The sequence below is a fragment of the Hyperolius riggenbachi genome, chromosome 1 (assembly GCF_040937935.1).
Source record: "Hyperolius riggenbachi isolate aHypRig1 chromosome 1, aHypRig1.pri, whole genome shotgun sequence".
Taxonomy (NCBI): domain Eukaryota; kingdom Metazoa; phylum Chordata; class Amphibia; order Anura; family Hyperoliidae; genus Hyperolius; species Hyperolius riggenbachi.
In genome coordinates, this window is record NC_090646.1 from 341,375,283 (window position 1) to 341,389,628 (window position 14,346).

Below are 14,346 nucleotides of genomic sequence, written 5' to 3' on the forward strand. Positions count from 1 at the left end.
AGGGAGGGGTTTCCATGACGCCAAGTGAGGTGACTTCCTCAGGCTAGGGTGGAGACAGGCAGAAACTGGAATTGAGGAGAGTGCCTGGTCTGCTGCCTCCCGCTTGCCTGTTTGCCTGGATGCCCTCTGCCCACACTGCCACACATACCGGTCAGCCAGCCAGCCTATGATGAGGATGGCTGGCGAAGGCAGAAGCCAGAGAGATGACAAGTGCAGCTGAGCTGTCTTGCTTCCAGCTGCTAGGCAACAGCAGGAAGCAGCATCAGCTGCCTGAGGAAGTCGCATCACATGGCGTCACGGACAGAACAGGCCTGCATGTGAGACGTGATGGATGGGCATACTTATAGTGGGTAGTTGGACGCTGGCGGGTCTGACGGGTTTTAAGCTTGTCCATCCCCTCAAGGATTTGTTTGTTTTGGGGGGAACTTTCTGAGTGCAGTTGCTCAGTCTGACTGACCAAATAATGAACAGACTGGTCCCCGGAAGGGGGATGGACTGGTCCGAGGCCTGTCGGATCTGTCAGACTTTTTCTGTCTACCTGAGGGATAGCTTGTAAAGTGCTAGTAGACAGAACTCCTGTCCAATCTCTTGTGATGTGCCCAGGTCACGGAATCAGGCAGCACTCCTGGCTCCAACTGTAGTCCAAAGTGTAGAGACCAGCACCATCAATTTGTATATGCTCTTTTATTTAATAAAGATACATTGACATATAAAACAGCGACGTTTCGGAGAGGACCTCCTTCTTTCTCAAGCCAGTATCAGTGTCTGATCGTACAGAATCAAAACAGCCTTATATACTTAACATACCTTGGAGAATATCCAATCACATTCAAATTATGCCTGTGGCGACCAATCTCCTTACCACACTTCAGGCGGACCTGATGGGGAACTCTATTGCTAATATTTCAATGTGCACTTTGCTCAGCAAACTTACTCTGCGCAGGAACGGGGAGAAGAGGCGGCCGCGTCCATGCGCACATCCAGCTAAGGCGCCGACCAATCCGCCCTGAGGAGATGGAAGCGTCATCATGGTCACGCCTCCAGTGGAGACAGACCTGATGGGAAACCTCGCTGGCTCGAGAGTGCGGCGTAACGCCGCCCCCTCTGGTACAGACGTCAGGGAGTCACGTGGGCGGAATGTAAACAAACCACCCACGTGCTCTCAGTGGAGCGCACATAGTCACCAGCCATCCCTCCCCTCTGCGCTATACCGAAAGGGAATGCCCAAACATTAGGAGACCTGGAAAGAATCATAACAATAAAAATGAAATTGTAAATAAAGATAGAAATTACACCGGAAAAGCATCTAGGTATACAACAGCTATAATATAAAGGACTTTACACAAGGGGCTGCATATCATATTCCCTATTCATGCCCCGTGGTTCTAAGGTGTCTAACCTTCTTATCCACACTGCCTCTCTATATAATAACTTATTTAACCTATTACCCCCCCCCCCCCCTCCTGGAAATTGGCACCTGCTCCAAGATTTGAAATTTTAACTGACTAACTGAGTGGCCTGCAGATAAAAAATGTGAAGAAACAGACAGTTAATTATTTTTACTCCTAATAGTACTTTTATGTGATGCTAATCTAGCCTTCATAGGTTGTGTTTTCTGTCCAATATCTAAAAGTCCACATGGACATTTTTAAAGCATAAATTACATAACGGGAATTACAATCAAAATGACCATAAATTTTGAATGAGGTACCCAGGTGAGGGTGTCTTACAACTGGACCTCTAGTTATACTATGACAATTAGCACAGTTCATACAGGGGTAAGTTCCATAAGGACGGTTACAAATAGAGCGACAGGATTGTACTGAACCAAGATCTGCACGAACCAACTTGTCTTTCAATGTAGGGGCACGTTTATATGACATTAAAGGGAGAGTCTGGAATTCTACCACATTGGGTAAACCATTTTTTAGGATGTTCCAATTACGACGTATAACATCTGCTATCCTATTACTATGTATATTATATTGGGAAACAAAATGAATCCTCCTATTGCTGCCCCTCCTCCGGTTCACATTATCTGATTTTACTGCCTCAAGCCTAAGTCTTGCTCTACCCAGCAGGTGTTGGGGGTACTGTCTCTGAATACATTTATGTTCCATCTCATCCAGTCTTTGTTTTCTTAACTGTGGATCATCAACTATACGACTAATACGGTAGAACTGACTATTGGGAATAGACAAAATCGTGGCAGGGGGATGAAAGCTGCCATAGCACAGCGTTGAGTTAACATCCGTGGGTTTAACGTATAAGTCTGTGCTCAACCCACCATTGGACATTCTCACAACCGTGTCCAGGAAGCTCACCTCACCCCTGTTACAATAAACAATCAATTTAATAGCTGGACATTTTAGATGTATCTGATCTACAAATTCCATAAGGCTCGAATGTGGCCCCGCCCACACGCAAAAAACATCATCGATATATCTATACCAACAATGGGCAAACGTTGTAAATAATACATTAGTGTAAACAAATGATTCTTCATATAAATTCATAAAGATGTTTGCGTAGGACGGGGCCACATTCAAGCCCATCGCCGTACCCCTGACCTGCAAATAAAATTCATCCTCAACCATAAAATAGTTACACGACAATACTAGCCTAAGTAAACCACAGAGAAATCTGATCTGATGTGTATCAAAATCCGAGGCACAATTAAGTATGTGTTCGACAGCCTCTACACCCCCATCATGTGGGATGGAGGTGTAGAGGCTCTCCACATCAAGAGTCACCAATAGCACCCCCTCAGGTATGGGAGGAAGCTTACGAATTGCATCCAAAAACATTGAGGTATCCCTAAGGTAAGATTTACCCACTATGACAAATGGTCTCAACATAATGTCCAGATATTTGGCTAAAGGAGAAAAAATAGAATCGATACTCGTTACAATGGGGCGCCCTGGCGGACGTTGCTTATTTTTTGTGTATCTTTGGGCATATGTAGAACACTGGAACTATTGGGTCCTTTTGTATTAAGTACTCAAAAAGTTTATCATCAATAATGTTGTTATGACGGGCCTGTTGTAACAGTTCCAGAATTTTCTTTTGAAAGATAGACGTTGGATTATGTGGCAGTTTCTGATATGTTGTAGTGTCAGATAACAGACGATTCATCTCACTCCTATAATATTGGGTATCCATGATCACTACCGCTCCCCCCTTATCCGCCTGCTTAATAGTAATAGATTTGTTATTCATTAAATCTCCAATGGCAGTACGTTCCTCTACTGTGAGATTAGGCTGTATCCGAAATTCTCCATATGGGTGAGATCTAGACACAATAGAGTCCACTTGTTCCTTAACTGCAGATACAAAGTTCTCAATAACTTGGCATGTGGGAGGAGAGAAATTACTTTTCGATCTTAGGGTAGTGTCACTTAAGGATAAACAGTTGTCATCAATTGGCCTTGGAGGAAATTAACATTCTCGTGGTACACTAAAATAATACTTAAGCCTAATTGTTCGGAATGTAAACAAACCGCCCACGTGCTCTCAGTGGAGCGCACATAATCACCAGCCGTCCCTCCCCTCTGCGCTATACAGAAAGGGAATGCCCAAACATTAGGAGACCTGGAGAGAATCATAACAATAAAAATGAAATTGTAAATAAAGACAGAAATTACACCGGAAAAGCATCTAGGTATACAACAACTATAATATAAAGGATTTTACACAATGGGCTGCATATCATATTCCCTATTCATGCCCCGTGGCTGGATAGTGCACTGGTTAAGGGCTCTGCCTTTGACATGGGAGACCAGGGTTCGAATCCTGGGTAGGTCAAGTACCTATTCAGTAAGGAGTTCAAGGCAAGACTCCCTAACACTGCAGGGTGGCCTCTTGAGCGCGTCCCAGTGGCTGCAGCTCTTGAGCGCTTTGAGTCCGACAGAAGAAAAGCGCTATACAAATGTTCAGATTATTATTATTATTATTAAGGTGTCTAACCTTCTTATCCACACTGCCTCTCTATATAATAACTAGCGCAGACAAAAGCGCAGGGGCGGGAGGAAACATAAATGATCGCTTAAGACAAAAGCCTAAACAGGCCATACCTGTGAAGACCAATGTGAGATAAATAAGTCTATTGTTGTGAATATCTCCTCTGTGACTTTGTCTGCTACCCAGCAGTCATTGTTGGAGAAGGGACTCTCGTTTGCACCTACCCATTGGCCTCAGCCAGTTGATCTGGATATTGATCTTTATAGATTTTTTCGAACAATTAGGCTTAAGTATTATTTTAGTATACTTTTAAATATTGGACAGACAACACAACCTATGAAGGCTAGATTAGCATCACATAAAAGTACTATTAGGAGTAAAAATAATGAACTGTCTGTTTCTTCACATTTTTTATCTGCAGGCCACTCAGTTAGTCAGTTAAAATTTCAAATCTTGGAGCAGGTTCCAATTTCCAGGAGGGGGTGGGGGGGGGTGGGTAATAGGTTAAATAAGTTATTATATAGAGAGGCAGTGTGGATAAGAAGGTTAGACACCTTAGAACCACGGGGCATGAATAGGGAATATGATATGCAGCCTCTTGTGTAAAGTCCTTTATATTATAGTTGTTGTATATCTAGATGCTTTTCCGCTGTAATTTCTATCTTTATTTACAATTTCATTTTTATTATTATGATTCTTTCCAGGTCTCCTAATGTTTGGGCATTCCCTTTCTGTATAGCGCGGAGGGGAGGGACGGCTGGTGACTATGTGCGCTCCACTGAGAGCACGTGGGTGGTTTGTTTACATTCCGCCCATGTGACTCCCTGATGTCTGTACCAGAGGGGGCGGCGTTACGCCGCACTCTCGAGCCAGCGAGGTTTCCCATCAGGTCCGTCTCCACTGGAGGCGTGACCATGATGACGCTTCCATCTCTATTAGCTGGATGTGCGCATGGACGCAGCCGAATCTTCTCCCCGTTCCTGCGCAGAGTAAGTTTGCTGAGCAAAGTGCACATTTAAATATTAGCAATAGAGTTCCCCATCAGGTCCGCCTGAAGTGTGGTAAGGGGATTGGTCGCCATAGGCGTAATTTGAATGTGATTGGATATTCTCCAAGGTATGTTAAGTATATAAGGCTGTTTTGATTCTGTACGATCAGACACTGACACTGGCTTGAGAAAGGAGGGGGTCCCCTCCGAAACGTCGCTGTTTTATATGTCAATGTGTCTTTCTTAAATAAAAGAGCATATACACATTGATGGTGCTGGTCTCTACACTTTGGTACTTGAGAGATAGTGACATGGAAGAGGGGTGATTTGCGGCTCGTTTTGCTGTTGGTGAAATATAAATTTTATAAGTATGTATTTTAAATCTTACCCGTTCTATATCCGTGGTCTGAGGTGTCGGCAAATGTGCATTATGTCCGCAGGAGTATGTGCACACAGGAAGACGTGCCCAGTGTGCATGCACACTGGGCTTGAAGTCAGCGTGGAGTGCAGTCACAGTGCCCAAATAGACATACTGCGCAAGCGTAGTGTAGTATGAACGGGTCAGAGGGCACGTGCGCTGGGTACGTCTTCCCACCGGAGTGCGTGCGTACTCTCTCATGGACATACTGTGCATGCACCGACTAATCAGACCACAGATATAGAACGGGTGGATTTGTATCAAAAAAGCTGAAGCCGGGGCAAGGAAGGTGCGGTAAGTCCCTGCACTACTAACCACACACACAGATGGCGCAATTTTATAGATTTTATGAGAACTTGAGTATCCTGTAAGGTTTTTGGACTCAAGTCTCATCCAAATTAGTTACATTGTATGTTCCTGGATGCACTAAAATCCGCTGCAGCCGCGATCATACCGGTGCATGTGCTTGCGCACGCTCATATACTAATCCCATTGTGAATGATTGCTGCTAGTAGCAGTCATTCGCATAAAGTTGCAATGGAAAAAAAGGGTTTTTTTTATTTAAAGTGACAGTGTAAAATTGAAAAATCAAGTGGTTCATTTATTTTTGTGAACTTTTTACCCCACCAAATTAATTAACCCCTTGTGTCACCTATGCTTGGCCTTAAGATCCCTAGACACTTTTATTGGCTGCCACCCATAGCGATCGGATGCGATCACTATGGCGACAGCTCGGAAACCCATTGCTGTATAGGTGCATCAAAATGTTGTTGCCTAGCAATGCATCTATACATCACTGGGGTACCCAAACTGTGCACCCTGGCAATTGCATGCAGTCGCTACAGACGCACAGGCTGGCGATAATGTACGCTACATGCCCGACTAGTAATGAAATACGTATGGTATCACTTTAACCGGTATGAGCCAAATAATGTATTTTGTGGTGTTTTAAAACTGTGGCACTTGTCATGTAAAAGTTAGGAAGGGGAAAACATGGAAAAAAAATAATTTTTGCATTTACGCCTAGTTTTTCTCAATAATTTTCCCGTGAAATTAAATACTTGAAAAAATGTATTACCCTAAGAAAGCATAGAATGCCCTTAAAAAACAATATCCATATCACTGTGATGGCATATGCAATAACAAGTGATTGCTGTATCAAAAGCGGCACAGCTAATCTGCCAAACTTGTCAGGAACCTTAAAGAGGAACTCCAGTGAAAATAATGTAATAAAAAAAGTGCTTCATTTTTACAATAATTATGTATAAATGATTTAGTCAGTGTTTGCTCATTGTAAAATCTTTCTTCTAACAGATTCACATTCTGACATGTATTACATGGTGACATTGTTACAATGGGCAGGTTATGTAGCTGCTTCTAGCTGTTCTGGCCGTTACAGACAGCTGTAAGCAGCTATTTCCTGTCTGTGAACATTGTTACATTGTGGCAGTTTGCCCAGAGTACCGCGGTCGCAGAGCTTCTTGTGGGAGGGGTTTCACCACAATATCAGTCATACAGTGCCCCCTGATGGTCTGTTTGTGAAATGCAATAGATTTGTCATGTAAAAGGGGGTATCAGCTACTGATTGGGATGAAGTTAAATTCTTGGTCGGAGTTTCTCTTTAAGAAGTAAAAACCCCGGAACCTGAAGTGGTTAAGTATCCTCAGGTGGGGGAAAGGCTAATATCGCATTGGGGCATTGCATTAAATCGAATCATTATAGCATACACATAACACAACAAAAAACAACATTTTCAGTGGCATGCCATTTAACACAGGCACTATGTCTGTGATTCTAGGATCGCACTCCCTGTTCTGCATTGTAATCCATTGAATTGCATCACAACTGATGAGGTGTAAACTGTTCATAGACTTTGAATTGCACCTTGTTACAGTGTGCAAAATAGTGTCTGTTAGATAGTTACAAGGCAACTTGTATAAAAGTACCCTAAGAGATGTGGCTGCGGTTGGGTTTCAATAGGCATAAGATCAGAAGTAATGGAATGTTTCAGGACTCTGGAGGTTGGGCAATACGAGCCGCCCCTAATTGTGCTGTAGCACCTAGGTTCTCTATGTGTGGTACCTGTACCCCAGGGGGTACTTTTGATGGTTCCAGGGGGTACTCGGGCTAGATATACTTAAAGTGAACAAGAGACGGAGCACCCTCATGTATTTTACCGTATATATCAGTGGGAACATTAGAGAAAACACCTACCCTGCTCTCTCTTTCATCCTTTACTGCTCAGCCTGCTTGTTATCAGCCCTGATAAAATCCCCAACTGAGCATTCAGTCTGGCTTAGCTCAGGAATCATTATAGCGGAGTCTGTCTTCTCTGTTGTCTTTTCAAGCCCAAGCCTGCCCCCTTCTGGCTCTGCTATAATGACTCAGCTATAATGATTCCAGAGCAAAGCCAGACTGAATGATCAGTCTGGGATGTTATCAGGGCTGAAACAAGCAGGCTGAGCAGTGAATGATAAAACAGAGAGCAGGGTAGGCGTTTTCGCTAATGTTCCCACTGATATATATGGTAAAATACATGAGGGTGCTTTATCTCTGGTTCACTTTAACCAATAATAACAAATTTAGAGTTTTAGAAAATGATAAATCCTAAGTAAACAACATCAAATTAGTATTTTAGCTAATTAAAAGCAACAGTCGATGCTTGGAAATTGTTTAGAACCAATAATTATGTACAACAATATAATTATGTACAACAATTACAGTGGCTTAGAGAAAAGGGTGTAGGCAGCGCTTCCAAATACAGAAGGCTGCACCTGAGTTGATTTAGCTGCAAAGAAGTGCAGAGCTCCAATGGACCATATTACACAACATGCATTCAAACAGGTACAGCAATGGAGGGTGTTAGTTTCAGCAATAATGTGTGCACAAATCATTTCCTACTAGACTTCCCCACGGCGGTGACGTGTCCCCTCGGGGAAGACCTAACCACTAACCTAACATTAAAAGCATAACTTACCTGGTGCGACTTATCATACAATGGTATACACATTTCTTCAAGACAAACAAACAAAAATGACAGCGCTCACAGGCTGCAACTGGCTTATAAACCATCAAGGGGCGTGTACAGACCCCCAGGGGCTAAATATACGCCTTGAATCCAAATCAGATGCAAAATTATGCAAATTAAGTGCAAATTTATGTGCTAGTCCCTAATCTAAAATTTGAATGCAGATTGGATGCAGGCTACCACAAGTATACTTAGAACAGTGGCTTGCAAAAGTATTCGGCCCCCTTGAAGTTTTCCACATTTTGTCACATTACTGCCACAAACATGAAACAATTTGATTGGAATTCCACATGAAAGACCAATACAAAGTGGTGTACACATGAGAAGTGGAACGAAAATCATACATGATTCTAAACATTTTTTACAAATCAATAACTGCAAAGTGGGGTGTGCGTAATTATTCGGCCCCCTTTGGTCTGAGTGCAGTCAGTTGCCCATAGATATTGCCTGATGAGTGCTAATGACTAAATAGAGTGCACCTGTGTGTAATCTAATGTCAGTACAAATACAGCTGCTCTGTGAGGGCCGCAGAGGTTGTCTAAGAGAATACTGGGAGCAACAACACCGTGAAGTCCAAAGAACACACCAGACAGGTCAGGGATAAAGTTATTGAGAAATTTAAAGCAGGCTTAGGCTACAAAAAGATTTCCAAAGCCTTGAACATCCCACGGAGCACTGTTCAAGCGATCATTCAGAAATGGAAGGAGTATGGCACAACTGTAAACCTACCAAGACAAGGCTGTCCACCTAAACTCACAGGCCGAACAAGGAGAACGCTGATCAGAAATGCAGCCAAGAGGCCCATGGTGACTCTGGAAGAGCTGCAGAGATCTACAGCTCAGGCGGGAGACTCTATCCATAGGACAACTATTAGTCATGCACTGTACAAAGTTGGCCTTTATGGACGAGTGGCAAGAAGAAAGCCATTCTGAACAGAAAGCAGAAGAAGTCCCGTTTGCAGTTTGCCACAAGCCATGTGGGGGACACAGCAACCATGTGGAAGAAGGTGCTCTGGTCAGATGAGACCAAAATGGAACTTTTTGGCCAAAATGCAAAACGCTATGTGTGGCGGAAAACTAACACTGCACATCACTCTGAACACACCATCCCCACTGTCAAATATGGTGGTGGCAGCATCATGCTCGGGGGTGCATCTCTTCAGCAGGGACAGGGAAGCTGGTCAGAGTTGATGGGAAGATGGATGGAGCCAAATACAGGGCAAACTTGGAAGAAAACCTCTTGGAGACTGCAAAAGACTTGAGACTGGGGCGGAGGTTCACCTTCCAGCAGGATAACGACCCTAAACATAAAGCCAGGGCAACAATGGAATGGTTTAAAACAAAACATATCTATGTGTTAGAATGGCCCAGTCAAAGTCCAGATCTAAATCCAATCGAGAATCTGTGGCAAGATCTGAAAACTGCTGTTCACAAACTCTGTCCATCTAATCTGACTGTGCTGGAGCTGTTTTGCAAAGAAGAATGGGCAAGGATTTCAGTCTTTAGATGTGCAAAGCTGGTAGAGACATACCCTAAAAGACTGGCAGCTGTAATTGCAGCAAAAGGTGGTTCTACAAAGTATTGACTTAGGGGGCCAAATAATTACGCACACCCCACTTTACAGTTATTTATTTGTAAAAATGTTTGGAATGATGTATGATTTTCGATCATCTTCCCATGTGTACACCACTTTGTATTGGTCCTTCACGTGGAATTCCAATAAAATTGATGCATGCTTGTGGCATTAATGTGACAAAATGTGGAAAGCTTCAAGGGGTCCGAATACTTTTGCAACCCACTGTAAATACAGGGTTTTAAAAAGGGTACATACCAATAAACTGTTGAGAAACACTGCTCTAGCACATTGGACACTTTGGCCTCAAGAAGAAACTAAGCACTGCAAAATGGTTGTCAGGCTGTGGACCCTCTGGCACCGCCGCCACCTTCCAAACCAGAGCCACATCACGATAAGCACCTTTGCTGATCATGCCTGTACTATGTGAATGTGATGCACTTGCACTTTACCACTAATAAATATACTCAATAATGCCATATATTCCAGCTCTCCACTGTTTGTTCATGCACTATCCTGCTCTATCCAGAGCACATTGAGCTATCTCGGGGAATGTCACCTACCATCCCTTCAGCCTCTGAGCGAGGCTCTGCTGGCTAGATCTAGTCTGTGTGTTATGTTAGGGAAGCCCACCCTGTCGTATGCAGAAAGGTTATTCATGATCTGGTGGGTGAACAGGTCTGGCCAGTAGTCACCTTCCTATGAGAGATAGGAAGCAGGGTTGAATAACTCATCTGAATCTGCTACCTGAGTGACAGTAACAGGAGGAGTCTAGAGGAAGTATTCTAGCAGATATGTATACAATTTTATTTGAAAGTCCTTTTACGCTTGGTGCGGTGCGATTTGGAACAAACGCACCTAAGCTGAAAGGTTGCACTGCACATTATATCCACAAGGGGAAAAAAATATATAACATGGCACTTCCGGTGCACTTTCGGGATTACCGCGGAAGTTGCACAGTAACGCACTGAAACTTCTGCGTCACCCGGAGCAGTTCCGATGCATTGCAGGCAGTGTGACATGGAACATTGACTGTAATGGCCACTGCAATGAGCTGCATTACAAAAGGGTAACACAACACAGCAAGTGTAAAATGGCCCCTTAAGTAAACATTGCTCCCTGCAGTGTCAGTGTACATGCATTCTAATCAGTGTATATTCAATTGCACATAACATCTTAGGCGTGTATGTTAGAAGACTCGTAGAACATCGAATGCATTGAGAAACAGTGTCAGAAATGTGTAAGGAAAGAACAAGAGCTAATTGAACAAATCTCTTATTATCATCACATAATGGGTTTGCAAACATTCACTCCAGGCCCCTAATGCAATCTTGAAAAGACTTCTTAATGGTGTAACATATGAAGTCTGGAAAACCACAAACAACCCTCTCAGTTGGATCAAAATAGTAATTAATTATACTTCATTATTCATCCTCTCTCTGCTGGGAAAATGCACATTTTCTATAAAATAATCGCTTTTAGAATTTCTTCAAGTAAAGGTGCTTAGTAACTCCCCTCTGAGCACAGGACTCTGTCCACACCAGATCAAACAAAGAGGACACTCCCATTCGGGGAGCTTCTTACAGAGAAAAAGAACTCCTTCATTTGGTATGCACACAGTCATTTCATACTGAGTGTAGAGCTGGTATTCCCTCATACGGCGCCTAATCAAACAAATGTTTCTTGAAGAGAGCAGAGCACAAGAAAGAGGATTGCCTAATGGGACACTGTAGTTGTTTATAGAGAATCTGTCACAAATGGACATTTGTAAGAGTTGGAATATTATCTTTAAGGCACAGCTGTTAACCCTGTTTATGTTTTTACTTTTTTGTCTCTTTAAGTTTTGACCTGCTACATTGAGTCTCTGACTAAGATGAATATTATTAACCACTGAGAGTTTCACTGAGAGCAAATGTCACAAAGGAAATGTACCTGTTAGGGAAACTTTTTCACTTGTTAATTTTTAAAACACTATGTGTGTTCATCTGTGTTGAAATGTGTGCTTTTTGTCACAGGAGATGATGACTGTCAATGTTAAAAAACGAAGAAAATTATTATGTAGGTTGTACATTTTTTTTCCACAGGTGAAAAACGCATTTAGGCTAGAACTATCACATTAATTAACATGGAAAACAAGAGTTTGCTTTCTTAAAACAGAAAGAATTTGCGATAATTCAGGTTGCAGTGAGCTTGAGATGTCTCCGAGTGCATCACTGCTGAATATATGCAAATTAACCATTGTTGCCCTTATGGTTCACAGTTAAAATGCATTTTGCTATTCAGAAAACACACATGAAGACAGACCAGTGTGAACACTACTATTTGTGAGGGGAGTGGCCATGCAAATTTGTGTGGAGTGGAACCTCTACCTTAATGGGAACATGAAGCAAGAGGTAAATAGAGGCTGCCATAGTTATTTCCTTTTAAACAATACTAGTTGACTGGCAGTCCTGCTGATCATTCTGGCATCAGTGGTGTCTGAATCACACACCTGAAATAAGCATGCAGCTAATTTTGTCAGATTTTTGTCAGAAACATTTGGTCTGGATGCGTGTTCAGGGTCTATGGCTAAAAGTATTAGGGGCAGAGGGGCAGCAGGATGGCCAGGCAATTTGCATTGTTTAATATTAAATATGTCAGCCTCACTTCAGGTCTCCTGGAAAGGGACAGGCATAAACTGTCCCTGCATGGTATTGCCGCCCCAGCCCTGAGAGGGTTAAGTGCTGTTTTCTGGCTGTCTTTTCTTAATTACAGGTGCTGCGGCAGGTGTGCCTGACAAGCAGCTGGGAGAGAGGCCGTTTGGAGCAGCTGATTGGCCAGGGGGCTCGGCGGGCGGTCTCAGCAGCCGGCCCCTGGCTGAAGAGGAGTATATAAGCCGGGCTGGAAACTGCGCCACAAGCCCGTGAAGAAAAAGAAAGAAGTTTCCCCCATGGAGCTCGTAGCGGCGGTGTTGCGTAGGGCCAGAGCTGAAGACGGGGAGGAGTGGATAAAGAGCTTGCTGTCCCCCCCAGACAGCGAAACGGCAGCGGTGGCATTACCTGCGCTAGAGGGAGAAGCCTTGCTCGGGGCTGCAGCGGCGGCAGAGGAGGCGGAAGGCAGCAGTAATGGCGGAGACTCACCTCGTGTGGCGAGGGGGAGGAGTTCCAGCCGGGAGACCGAGGGAGGCAGCGTCAGAAGGACGTGGGCTAATGAGAGAGCGACTGAGGAGGTCCCAGGCAATACGGAGGAGGGAGCGGGCGGAGCAGAGGCAGCAAGGGGGCCAGGCAAACGCCCCAGGAAGACCAAGAGGCGTTTCTCCCCGCCTCCTCCTCCTCAGCCTAAGAAGAGGCTTCTGAAAGGAAAGAACAGCAGGGGTCAGCGGCACCTGCCCCAGGCATCCAAGGTTCATTTCTCCCAAGATGATGGCGAGCAAGCTGGCCCTAGCTGGCAGGTGTCTCCAGAGGAGCCTGAGGTGCAAAGAGAACCTGTCGAGTCGGGTGAGTTGGCTTTGAATGTCTTGTCTATTGATGCAAAACTGGCTGCTTTAGCTGAGGTGGTTAGGAGTTTAGCCGATGTGGTAGCAGCAAAGGATGTGTATGTCCCTAAAGAGATTGTCAGCTCACAAAGCGGGAAAGGGGTAGCGCAGCCTGAGGTATCCCCGGTGGAGGCATGGGTCTCGGATAGCAGGAGCGCAGGTGTAGTGGAGTCAGTACAGGCGCTGCCGGTAGTAAGGGCGGGGATAGCCGAGTCACACTACAAGGAGGTTTTCCCATGTAAAGTATCCCCTTTGGGTTTTCACCTGTCGGCTGCGTTTAAAGAGAGGATTTGGAATGGCGAGTATTTTGACATCCTAACCTTATTGCCAGTTAACAAAGAGTCAGTCAGGGATAAGAAGGAAGGCGATGAAGATAAAAGGCGCCCTGCTAGGTCATTTTCAAACTGGATGCAAGCATTCTGCATTTATGCAGCAGTGCTAGGCGAAAGAAAGCCGGAACTTTGTTCTGGGTTGTTTCAGCATCTGGACATGATAGGAGATGCTTATAGGCAGTTTGGTGGTCTGGCGTGGTATCACTATGATGACGCCTTCCGTCAAAAATTGGCTATACATCCTTCATTGTCATGGGGAGAAAAAGATTTAGGAATCTGGATTAACTTCATGTTACCGCAGAAAGCGTTATCGGCAAGGGTGAATGCGCCGCCAGCAACGGGATCCTTTAAAAAAGGTGTCTGTTTTGCTTTCAACGATCAATCAATCAAGTCAATGCAGATTTCAGAATAATTGTAAATACAAGCATGAGTGTGACTTTTATGGCGATGCGCATTCCTCTTCCCGGTGTTTTAAAAAAGCGGGTTTAACAAGTCAGGGGTCAGCAAAGGAGTTTTTTCGCAAAAGCGGAGACC